Here is a 12769-nt window from a genome sequence, read left to right on the forward strand (position 1 = left end):
GAGTCCTGATTTAAAAAAAAAATGCGATAGCTTCCTGACAAGCTTTTCATATATATTACTGTACCGTGCAAAATGTGTAGAAATGTCTTGTGTTTTGAAGTACAGTGAACATTACACACATTTTTGTGCTGTCCAGAATCTGCTGCAGTACTATTTTTCTAGACATTATGACCCACTCGATAAGAAATCAAAGCTGTTGATTTGATAAAGAATTGCAAACATACATCATGCGGTACTTTCTAGCCTGTCCTTTCTTGTAGGTATTTAGCAACAGATCCTTATTATTGAGTATCCATTAGTTACTTAATTTGTTAATTCTCTGATTAGCTGTACATAAAAATGAAGCTTTGCCTGCAGTGCTCATGTACTGAGGATGCAACGGTTTCATAAACGTGCTGTGACTGGACTGGCATAATCTTTGACCAAGGACTCTTTCTTCATTTCTCAGAAGTATTAGCATGTAAGACAGTTTGAAATAGAAAACAATTGACGCTGTTTTGTTTAAAATACCTGTATAGTCATAGGAACAGATATAAAGTGACTCTAAACATGTCTGACTTGCTTTTCGGAAAAGAAAATCAGAAACACCCCCCTACAGACTGTCTTTTATTAAAAAAAAAAAAAAAAGATTTATTATGCACTAAACATTCATTTTGTTAATTGCCTAACTTTTCAAAGAGTTAGTATAATCTACTGCTAGTTTGTAGTTCCTGGTATGACAGAAAGAATAGTTTTCCTGCCAGTTGTTGAATACTTGCTTTCTTGGGCTTGAAGTTACAGGTTATGCCTCCTGATGCTCAGTCTTGAAATGGGACCAGCCTGACCCTAGTGGACTGGAGTGAGGGTCTCTCTTTTCTTCTTGCCTCAGCAAAGGGTAGTCAGGTATGGACAAAAAAAAAAGGAACTATATACATGTACAAATGCAAACAGTGTGTACTGGTAAAGCGTATGGTGACAGTAACTGTCCAGTGAGAGATCATAACTTCATGATTTTAGGGAGATTTTTTTTCCTCCCACCCTTCTTCTTGTGAATTTGTCATATTGAGGCCAGCCAAGCTTTTGTTACCTGTGTCACCATGTGCTGGTGAGGCCACGCTTTTCTTGCATGTTGTAGAAGTGGGTTTCACTGTAAAAGTCCTGTCTGGTTTTTATGTTCCCTTGACAAATGGGAACTGGAACCCCTTTGTACTGCAGCAAGAAAAAAAGGGAGATGTGGTCCCCCCATGCACCGGTAGCACACATGTTCTGCCTGACTTTGTGGTCTAGTATGCAGAAAAATTGATTTCTGATTTGTGTATATTCTGATAGTTTTTGAAGAGGCGTTTTCATTGTCTGGAATACCTGCCAGGTCAGAGCTGAGTTCTGCTTCCAGATCTGATAGCAGCGGATGTTTGTAAAGGCGTATGGCTTCCCCCCCCTCCCCTTCCCTCTTGTTTGCTTCCGTAACTGGAAAAGGAAGATTTGTACAGAGATTAGCTTGCATTTAGTTTTTTTTTTCAAGTTAGTTCAGTAAGGAGGTTTGTACTGGGAGACAGAGGGAAAAAGGAGGTTTGAGCTGATGGCATGTGGTCTTTACAGTGGGGGATTTTTTTCTTAACAAAGTTCTTTTCAGAAAGGGTTTGCAGCAAGTGTTATTTTTCTGAGATACTGCTGAACAGTTTGTGCACAGCTCTTACTATATGGCTATTTAATAAAATCAAGTAATTGGTCTTCAAGCAAGGGATTATTATTGAAGGGCTAGGATTTTTTGCATTAGCTTTTTTATAGCTTTTAATTATTTTTTCTTCTACAAAGTTCTCCTATTGCTTTCTGAACCCAAAGTCTTAGATGGCCTTGCAATGGGAAGTGTTGGGTGCTGTGGCTTTGTGAAGGGCCAGCTCCTATCATTGCATTTGAACATGGCACTTGCTAAACTGGAAATTCAGTCTGCAGCAACCTTGATTGAAAAAGGTAAAGGCTCAGAAGACATGCTCAATTAACAAAGTTAACGACGTTAATTGAGTATGTCAGAAATTATGCAAGCATCAGTGCTTGGCATGTATTCTTGCAGTTGTTAAATTGTTCTGTGTGATACAGATCTTGTTTCAGTATTGTGTTGTCCTGAATACCAGCAGTTCGTCAGAGTCCTTGGAGCATCTGTATTGGGAAAGAAGTTAAAACACTTGATCTCTTCGTGTTCCGCCCATGGACTACAGGCTACTATAGCATACTTCAGACTTCTGCTTTTACAGTGCAGAGGCTCATCATGCTTAGTTGGTCCTTGTGCTGAAATCATTCTGTTCTTCTCATCATTTTCATTGCTATTTGTACTTCTGGCTTCTTTTTATCCTGTGCCTTCATAAGCTTACTGTACCAGACTTCCTGTCAGCATTCAAGGTGAAGGTGCACCATGGACTTCAAGAGGAGCAAACTAATGATTCCTGTTAGCTTTCTAGGCTTCCCCCTGCCAAAAGTGCTTTGTTTCTTTCAGCAGTGGGTCAGTGTGTGTGGAGATCTTGCCTGTTACTTCCATGTCACTCCTGGGTTGTGACTATCAGCTCAGAGTGTTTCATGGTGGTTTCCACCACCTGCCATACTTCAGTCTTCTGTTCCCAGGAACAAATCAAGTCTTGTTCTAAGTTTCAATACTTCCTTGCTATGTGTCTTTTTAGGTGCTTTTGCAGTTTCTTCTCTTCTGGAATGACTTTGAATCATCAGTAAGTTTTGTCCAATTTTCCTTTTTCTAGGCTGTTTATGGACCCAGAAGGCCCAGCAGGGATCATACAATGGTTTGGGTTGGAAGGGACCTTAAAGCCCATCTCCTTCCAATTCCCGGCCATAGGCATAGGTTACATTTAGCACCAGCTAAGGCCGCCCCCAGCCCCATCTTCTCCACGCTGAACAACCCCCAGCTCTTTCAGCCTGTCTTTGTAGGAGAGGTGCTTCAGCTCCTTGATTATCTTTGTGGTCCTCCTCTGGATTTGTTCTAGTATTTCCATGTCCTTCTTCGGGGCCCCAGGGCTGGGTGCAGGGCCCCAGGTGGGGTCTCATGAGAGCAGAGCACAGGGGGACAATGCTGTAACCCCGCTGTAGAAAGCCACCAGATTTGTTGGGCACTATTTGCCTGTAGTGAAGCCATGCTAGCTGTCACCAGTCACCTCCTTATTTTCCATGAGCAGAGTTTCCAGGAGGATCTGCTCCATGATCTTGCCAGGCACAGAGATGAGACTGACTGGCCTGTAGTTCCCAGAAAATAATCACTTAGGTTGAAAAAGACCTCCAAGATCATCAAGTCCAACCATGAAATCCTGCAAATTAGATCCCGCAGGACTACATTTCACAAACCAACCGCTTCGGCCCTCTGCTTGCTCCCTCTTAACTCATCATTCAGCCTCACCAGAACCTTCTATCCCAACATGTAGATACTCAGTTTCCCTGGCAGACTTTAGTAAGGAACTTGTTGAAAGCCTTTGGAAAGCCAGTAGTCCATACTGGCTGGATCCACATGCCTGTTGACTTTTTCTCAGTCTATAGCTTTAAATAAACAAGACAAGCTTCTCTCAAAGTAACCTGATGGAAGGAAAGCAAATTCTTCCTGACTCAGTTGAGAAATTGGCATGATGCTGGGGGTCTGAGCAGATCATGGCACTCACATCCATGCATGAAGAGGGAAAAGCCCTTGTATTCCCCTTTACACTGGGGTAGGACAGCTGAGGACTGATACCTCCAGTGCCTTTTGGTAGGAGTGAGTCCCTCTGTGTGATGGCCATTCACTAGCAATCAAGCCCAAATGGCAAGGAACAGCTCAGGTTTTAAAGGGTTTAATGACATTAACCCAGGGAATACCCTGTGCTTGGCTTTAACCAACAGGAAGAGCTGAACTGATTTTTTTTTTCCACCTTTGAAAGTGTCAAAAGTATTTCCTACTGGGTTAGTCCTAACAGTGTTTAAAAGTATTGTTAATCAATGTTCTATGGTTGTTTCTCAAAGAAAACAGTATCCTCTGTATAATGTATTCCTTCCTGCTATTCGAGGCAATTTACTGCTCACTCTTTGGCTATGTAAAAATACCTGTAAAAAATGAAAAAGTTTCATATTTAACATTTGTGAAGTTTCATTAACCTGTATTTTTAGTCATGATATTTTTTTCATGAATAATCGGTTTATTAGAGTAAATTTATGAGAGGTGAATGGCAGAGGGAATATTCTGAAACAATCAGTTCCATGGCTTCAAAGCACATCATGATAGGAAAATAAGGCAGAAAGGCATTTTAAGAGGTCCTCTCCTCCATCCCCCTGCCCTCTTGAATTGCATCTTCTACCTTGTTGACAGTTTCTCCAGGGCGTTTGGTACTCTCATCGACTCCTCAGCACATCTGTTAAGCAGTGCCAGCTGCCAATGCAGTAAGCATTTCCCCTCGCTACAAGAAGGACATCGAGGTGCTTGAGCGGGTCCAGAGAAGGGCGACGAAGCTGGTGAGGGGCCTGGAGAACAAGTCCTACGAGGAGCGGCTGAGGGAGCTGGGCTTGTTCAGCCTGGAGAAGAGGAGGCTCAGGGGCGACCTTATCGCTCTCTATAGGTACCTCAAGGGAGGCTGTAGCGAGGTGGGGGTTGGTCTGTTCTCCCACGTGCCTGGTGACAGGATGAGGGGGAATGGGCTTAAGTTGAGCCAGGGGAGTTTTAGGTTAGATGTTAGGAAGAACTTCTTTACTGAAAGGGTTGTGAGGCATTGGAACAGGCTGCCCAGGGAAGTGGTGGAGTCACCATCCCTGGAAGTCTTTAAAAGACGTTTAGATGTAGAGCTTAGGGATATGGTTTAGTGGGGACTACTAGTGTTAGGTCAGAGGTTGGACTCGATGATCTTGAGGTCTCTTCCAACCTAGAAATTCTGTGATTCTATGTGTCTGAGGAAGGGATTGAGCCGTACTAGGCTCAGATCTGACCGTGGTAGGGCTCTGTTGGATACCTTTTTCCAGTCAGAGAGTGAACTGCCCTCTAAGTCTGCTTTTCCAACAAGTTCTGTATCTATGGTTTCTTTGCCTTGGTGTAGGCATCACTCACCATGCTTTCTGAGAGCATCACAAGGCTTTTCTAGCCTTTATCATATTGCATCCACAGGTTTCATCTCTGCCGTACAGTTTGTTTGCACTGTGATTTGTGTTGGGCAGCAGCTGCAAGCTGTTAACTCATCTGAGTGTTGGCTCCATCATGCTTACCAAGAGTTTAATCGATTATTCTGATATTTTTCTGGCAATTTAAAGTCCAGCAGCCGTATCTGTAATTCATGTCTCCTCTAATGCTAGATACCTTTGGCCGAAGCACAGATAAATGACTGGTTCTTAATCCTCTCCAACCAGTCAGCTGTGCTCTTTTATTGTACTGCTTTTAATTAGGTGCGGTTTATTTAATGCATATGAAGCACTACTGCTCAGCGTACAGAAATGTGTAGTGGCTCAGGTCAGGGGGATAGTGTGCTGTTCTCAGGGACACCCCACGACTCCCCTGACAGCGCAGAGGAGGAAATATCATAGGCTGACACGTGTCCTCCACAGCTACCATTTTTACAGCATGTCTTTCACAACCCTATCCACCTATAATTTTCAAAAAATACCTAGGCTGTTGCTTCCTGGTATAACTGCCAAAAGACAGATTTGTAATTCCTTTTCTCTTGATTTCCAGCCTAACTATATATGTGGCTTTTGTGTCCTAATTCTGTCTTCCAACATATACTCATACACCTGCTTGGTATCTTTAGAGACGGTGCCTGCATCTCATTCCAGTGTTTGCTTTGCCAGATCTGTTAAGATGTCTCTCCTAATCTCCCCCTGACTCTCCTTCTCACCTGACTTATTTCTTCTATGTATAGGCTCTCGTTTCACCTCAGCTGTTTAGAACATGAATGATCACAATTGTACTGTGTTTTCTAGATGAGGTCTTGCAATGTGATTTCCCTTCGTTTCCCTCTTGGGAAGGTTAATCATTATGCAATTGAGTTTTTTTTTATTTACTGGTGTAGTTGAGGGCTGTTTTCTGCAGAGGTTTTGTGCATTGGCTCCCATCTGGTGCTGGAGAACACTCTTCACAGGTGTGACAGATCACTTCTTGTGCATGGGTTTGTGTATAACAGATTTGTTTATAATATGTAGAATTACTGCCTATGTTCTGTGGCCTGGAAACATCTCTACCTGCAGAGCCACTGCTCTGATGATCCAGTGCTGCTGTATAAAACCCAGTGCCTGGGGCCATGTGCCTCCAGGCCTCTCAAGCATGAAGCATATGCAAAGTCCTGCTGAGGACTGGCTTCACAAGAATGCCTTTGGGGTTCAGATTTCTCTTCACATAACCCAGAAGTACAGGGCTCTTCTCCAGCCCTTGGAGGTCTTGGTGTGGTGCAGAGTGACAAGTCTTTCCTCTGGAGCCAGAGCAGGCTATGATGTGGATCCCCCAGCCTGGAAGCTCTCCAGGGATTATCTAGCTCCCAAAGAGCTAATATCAGCAGGTGTCCCCTTTCCCCCTTCGCCATGTTCCTGGAGCTGAAGTCAGGTGAGATGGATGCTCACATGTCACCCTGCAGCAGATCTCTACTTTCCCCTTTCTCCATCTCTGGCTAGTGCGTGTGCTTTCTGCTTGTGAAACCTCTCCATGGAAAATTGGTAGTGAATGTTAAAAAAAAAAGAAAAAAGAAGTAATGAAAATTGGTAATGAATGGAATATCGGTAATGAACTAACAGTGTAACATGACTGTCCTGATCCCATGTGCCTGGTCAGTCAGGGAAGAGGTGGTAAATCTAGGTAAGTTAAAGTCCCTTCTCCCTGAGTTAGGTTGTGGTTCTTTGTTTTTCTATTTTTGTTGTTTTTGTTTGCTTGCTTTTTGTTGTTTTGTTTTTGTTTTGTTTTGTTTTGTTTTGTTTTTCCCAAAGGTGTTACATCTGCTCATTCAAACCAGATTTCATCATAGGACCTGAGGTAAAAGTTTTCCTTCAGGGCTGGGAAGCACAGTGGTAGAGTGGTTACTTGGGTGTAGGTGCTTCATGAGTGCTGAGCTACCTTTGTGCAGGGGAGAATGGAAGTGTCCACTGGTCTGCATTGCTTCCCTTTGCCTTGGATGGAGAAGGGCTGAGGCTTGAACCAATGGCTGCGCAGGAGCCTGCTGAAATCAAGGTGGAAAGATTCAGGATGCAGCAGAGGTCATGTTATCGCAACAAAGCAGAGCAAACAAATACACAAAGCTCTCTTCTTTCTCCATCTACCTACTTTATACTGACAATAGGGAACGAGTGGCTGTTTCAGCAGTGTGACTCCAGGCAAGGTGCTCTGCTGAAGCCTTGTCTCTCAGTCTCTTCAGCAAGCAGAACATGCCTCATCATTTTTGCTTAGTGCCTTGCTATCTGTGAGCACAGGAGAGTGGATCGCTGGAGCACACCTTGAGGAGGTATTTGCTCAATGTAGTGCCATCCTGGACAGGACAAATACAGTAGCCTTCCACCAACCCAGTACACTTTTTAGGGAATTGTGCTGATGCGAACCACTGAACTGCTCTGGTGAGCTAATGGGCAACGGTGTGCTCCGGACATAGCTGCAGCCTATTATGAAATTTCCTGGTATAATATCAGTTCTGTTGGGCCCAGCCACTACAAAACAAAGCATTCAGTGTGCCTTTTCTGCCAGGGGAGAGCTGCCAGGAACAACATGGTTGTTTGGTCATCTCTGCTGGGTTGCTGAAGATGTGCTTGTTCTCATTGCTGTGTGCCCATTTTCCCTTTGTTCCAATAATTCAATTTATGTTTGAGGTTCATGGGATGAAATATTACTTGCTGTTTCTTTGCCAAGGGATTCCTGGAGCACAGTTGGCAGTGTGGACTTAGGTGTTTTCTTAGTGACTTGAAATGGAAAGAAATAGCTAAGAAATAAAGAGACATTCTTTTCTAGTATTTCCTTGTATGCAATATGCATTTTCAAAGACACTGCTTATATAGAAAATAAATAAATAATGAAATGCTTGGATAAAGCTCCCAAAACATTTCACAGCTAGTAAATAATGACAACCTAATAATCTTTAACAAAGCTTATCATCTCCTCTTATTAACAATGGCTTTTCTAGGAGAGTGGTAAAAAAGGCTTCTCTAAATAACTCTAAAAATGACAAACTTGAGATCAAGTTCACCAAACCTGAAGTCTCACAAAAGAATACATTAAAAGTTTTCCTTAAGATGTTTTTCTATAGGCATGGTCATTTATCTTAGTTGCTGGTAATGTATGTCTGTCTTGGCTAGAGAACCTGCCTGGTAACCCATGTGGCAAACTACACTAGAAAATGTAATGGAGTAAAAGCATGACGAAAAGTTAAAATCCAGTGGTGCGTTGCAAATCCTAAACCATCTGTCCCCACACAAGAGTGAAGATGAACAAAAATGGGTGAACAATGAAGCCAGCGAAGATCATGGGGTTGCTCACTGTGTATTTATCTTGGGCTGCTTGAAAAAGTGTTTGGAGCTGTAGAGCTTGTCTTCCTAAGTAGAGTTTGGAGAAGGAGAGGAGTGATGGGTCAGAGCTGCTATCTTGCAATGCTGCTTCCTCTGCAAGAGGATTAGGATGAACTTAGACCTCAAAATGTTGTGATAGGAGTTGACTTTGCTACTTGCCCGTGCTTGTCCATGTGTAACATTACCTGGCCCTACAAAGGTTGCATTTCTTTGGCTTGTCCTTAATCTCTGTCTGACTCTCCTTCTGTTGTGACTGCATTATTGACAGTTTTATCCATGAAGATACCAGGCTGGCTATCTTACACCTTTTTCTGTGCTAACCTGCTTTTGGAAGAAGACATCTGTGGATTTAAATCTCCTCACCTGGGTGCACAGATTACAGCAGTCTGTATGAAAAAGGAGTCTGTGCAAATGGGCCTTTGGTGTCATTTTGGGAATTGAGATCTTTATTCCAGTATTGTAAAGGCAACAACATAGGGATATGGGCAAAGTCTGTGATAGGGACAAGAAATCACACAGGGCAAAGGCGATGGGTCTATAGTAGAAAATTACACACAATAAATAAATATCTTTACTGCAATATGACATATCACAAAAATGATAAAGACCCTTACCTTTCGCTTCGATAAGTCAATTTGTTTTGTAAAGTCAATTGTTACTATATCATTATTCAAGGTGAGTGCAAGGAAAACAGTGCACTTTTACAAGCAGAACAAACTGCAGTGTCAAAGATTTGCCTTAGCTGAATTCTTCAGTGATTGGATCTACAAACTGCCCCAACCAACTGTGGAAAATTGGTGGGACAGAAATTGCTGGCTATTCCTGATGTCATTATGCTGACAAATACCCCTTCTTTTTTAGAGTGTCAGGCTCCCAGGCTGTGATGAACACTGGCTCCCCTGCTGTGCAAGTCACCTTTGCTTGGACATCTCCATGCTATCTCATGAGGTGATGCTGCACACATGGCCTGACATCCACACTGAGATATGGAGCTGTTCAGACTGTGGTTTGGGCCCACACACCCACCCTGCCGGATGATGCTTTGGGTTTTCAGTGTGTTTTGAGTTGCCAGCTCCTTGAAGTGAAATCTTCCATCTGAACTGCTTTCTTGATTGCTTCACACATTGCTGTTGTAGCCATGCCATACAAATGCAAAGAGAGCATGCGGTCAGCCTGAAAAATGCAGCTGAGAGCTGCTCTTGCCTCTGCAGGGCTGGTAGAGAAATCTCTAAAGCATTGTTGGATTTTGAAGACAGGCAAAGGAAAAAAAGAAAAGTAGAAATAAAGAAGCCAGTGAGAAAAATCAAGGAGCCCGGTCAGAATGTAGTTTAGAGAACTGGGCATTGAGTGGTGCTGGAAGGATGTGACTAATGTTTGTATTTGCTCAAAAAAGGAGGGCAGAAGAAGCTGATGTGTAATTGCAGAATGTTCACCCTTTCCCTAATGATTATGGGATTTGTTGCATGTTGGCTTATTGTGTGAGGACATCATCCCAATGGCTGGACCAACTGTGAACCTTCAGAGCTGTCAGTTGTAGACTGGAGAGCATGTAAGAAAATGAGACCATGATGATGAGCATTAGCAGTTGTGGCACCAAGGAGCAGTTTCTAAAAAAACGTCCTGGAAATCACAGATCCAGGTTGTTTTGCATGAGTTCTGAAGCGCCATGAGAGGTGTGTAGATGGAGAAGGGGCAGCATGCATGCCAGTCAATGGGAGCTGCACAGAGCACCAAGGTGGCTGTGAAATTCTCACTAGAGGAGGAGAGGTGTAAAGATGGTCCCATGTTAAAAGCTCTCTTCACCCTTGTTCTGTGATGTGGTGGTGTGGTACAGAAGGATGCAAAGATGTTTGACAGCTTAAGCTAAAGTTTAATACATCTGCTGCCTGGATAATAGGAAGACATCAATTGCTATGATAAACGTTTTTCCCCTCCAACTCTCTCCTTTCTTCCTTCAAAATGAGAGCCTTGACTTTTTGCTTTCTTTTTTTTTTTTTTTTTTTTTTTTTTTTTTTTTTGACTGTTTTATGGTGTTCTAAAGATGCAAAGTCCTGTGCTGGTGCAAAACTTTTTTCTGGTTTGGGCTCCTTACTCCCATTGTGAAATCTTTGGCAAACTGCTTCTGAACATAGGATTTCTGGCTATCTGTAACCATCCCCAACAGTAGTGGGTGTTGCTAAGGCTGGAAGTTTCTGTGGCAGGTTTGTTATAACTTCTGGATCTTTTGTTTCTCTCCCAAAAGCTGGGGATGATCCTGTTTTTGAATTATAGAACAAGAGGAAAAACATTTCCTGCTCTTATTAAAAGGCCTAATTGCTTATGCCAGCAGCCAGTGCCCTTCCAGTCTGCATGGATGGTCAAGCTACCAACACACGGTGCTGTGCTTTGCTTTGATAGTTTCTCATTTAACATCTCATGAGTGACATTTTAGTGCTGCAGATTCAGTCTTGAGTTATACACAGGATTTTAAAAAAATTGCTTATGAAAAATCATGCGTGAAAGGTGAGGTAGATAAGCAGGAACTGCTTGTTGGGGCAGTTCTGTATCAGAACTGGTATCTTTGTGGGTAAGACAGATCATGGGGCTGATGCCAAAGGTATTATGAGAATTAATTTGTGGAAGGTTGAGTTTTGAAAATTTTGATGAGCATAATTTGTTAGAATCCCAGTGGCTGAGCGACACTCCGGTAGCTGGGGTGACAGCCTCCCTTGAGGCTCTGTTGTCTGTATTTGTTCTTGGATCAAAAGCTGGTGAACCCGGGTCTGCTGTTCTTAGGTGTTTCTGCACTGATTTCCCCTGTGGGCTCCCTCCTGAGAGTTGTCCTTACAATGTTTGTCTTCCATGCAACCTCTCCCTCACTGTTTGCAGACGAGCAGCGAACCCCAAACCACACTGCCAAGGCTGTTCTTACACTGCTCTGCCTCAGGCTGGTTGTCATCTGACCAAACCTGGAGAAGCCATGAAATGGGGCATACAACTTTGCCTTCATCACCTGTGAAACTGAGCAAGCTGCTCAAGTTGAAGCAAGCCACTGAAGTTGAAGTCTTTGTCTGCAGGTTCCCTAATGTTATGAAAGCAAATGAAACAGAAAACAGAGTGTGATAGTGGAGTAGTTTGAGAATTTTAGGGCTCATATAGCCTGATACGCAGGAGAGCTCGGCTTCCATGGCACTCAAGTTTGAGCCTGGCCATCCTTCCTGCTTCCTCTACCTTTGGCTTCTGCTTTCCCAAACGTACAGCACAGAGCAGGGGGTAGCAGCTGAAGGAATGGCATCACTAGTAATGCTGCGACTGATCTTTGCACTCGTTCTCCTGAGGATGCAGTGTCAGTTTGGGCAAAGCTTCTGCTGCTAGATATCAGCAAGGTGAGGGAGGTTGTGCAAGGATGTCAGGCTATATAGTCATCCAAAATCAGGGGTGGTGACCCCCCTTGATATCTTCCATGTGGGAGTGTACTTACAGGGAACACCCTTCTTCCACAACACTTGACTGAAGGCTGCAGTACTTTTAAGGTTGGTACCATCCTACAAGCAAGGATGTGACCTGTTTTAATTTCCACCTCTGTGACCCTGCAGATGGGCAAGGACTGAGTGACAAAATACTTTGTTGCTGTTAAATCTGTTATGCTAGGTGTGATGAGGTGGGTGTCGAGGAAACCAGTGGTCATGCTGGGCACACAGGCATTCGAGTGAGTATTGACACTTTTGGGTAATTTCTTGGGTTATGCTAGGATGGTATTTTTGATTGAGTGGGAAGCTATCTGTAGCAAACACTTTGCAGACAGTTGCTCGCAGGGCTTGTTTGGTGGAGTTATATATAGATTTTCCTCTCTGTGGGTCCTGTTAGTGGAACAGTAGGTTGCACAATGGGCTCTTCAGAGAGCTGTTTGTCTAGAGATTTATTGCTTCTCTGAGATCAGAGTGTCAGGGTATTATAAACTTTCCAAGGGAGTGCTGAATAATCCCCATTCTGTGTGCATTAGGGCAGATACCCAGTGAATAACTTGCTTCTGTCCCTCCCAGTAAGGAGAGAAACAAAAGTCTCGGATCCTGTAAGCAGAATGAGAACACCCACAAATAAAAATATTCTCTTTAATGCTGTAGGGTATATAATAGGGCCCAAAAGTTGCCCAGTCGTTCACAAAGCTGTTTTTTACCGAGTAGGGAGGCTGGTTCAAGAGCCCTTATTTTCTGTCTGGAGAGATTTTTAACCCCATCTGCCTTGCTGTGATGCTGCTTTTTTCACCAACTGTGGTAGGCTGGGGCTCCTACAGCTCGTTAAATAGCCTGAGAGGTTCTGTAATGAA

Source organism: Aythya fuligula, chromosome 7 (genome assembly GCF_009819795.1).
Source record: "Aythya fuligula isolate bAytFul2 chromosome 7, bAytFul2.pri, whole genome shotgun sequence".
NCBI classification, from domain to species: Eukaryota; Metazoa; Chordata; class Aves; order Anseriformes; family Anatidae; genus Aythya; species Aythya fuligula.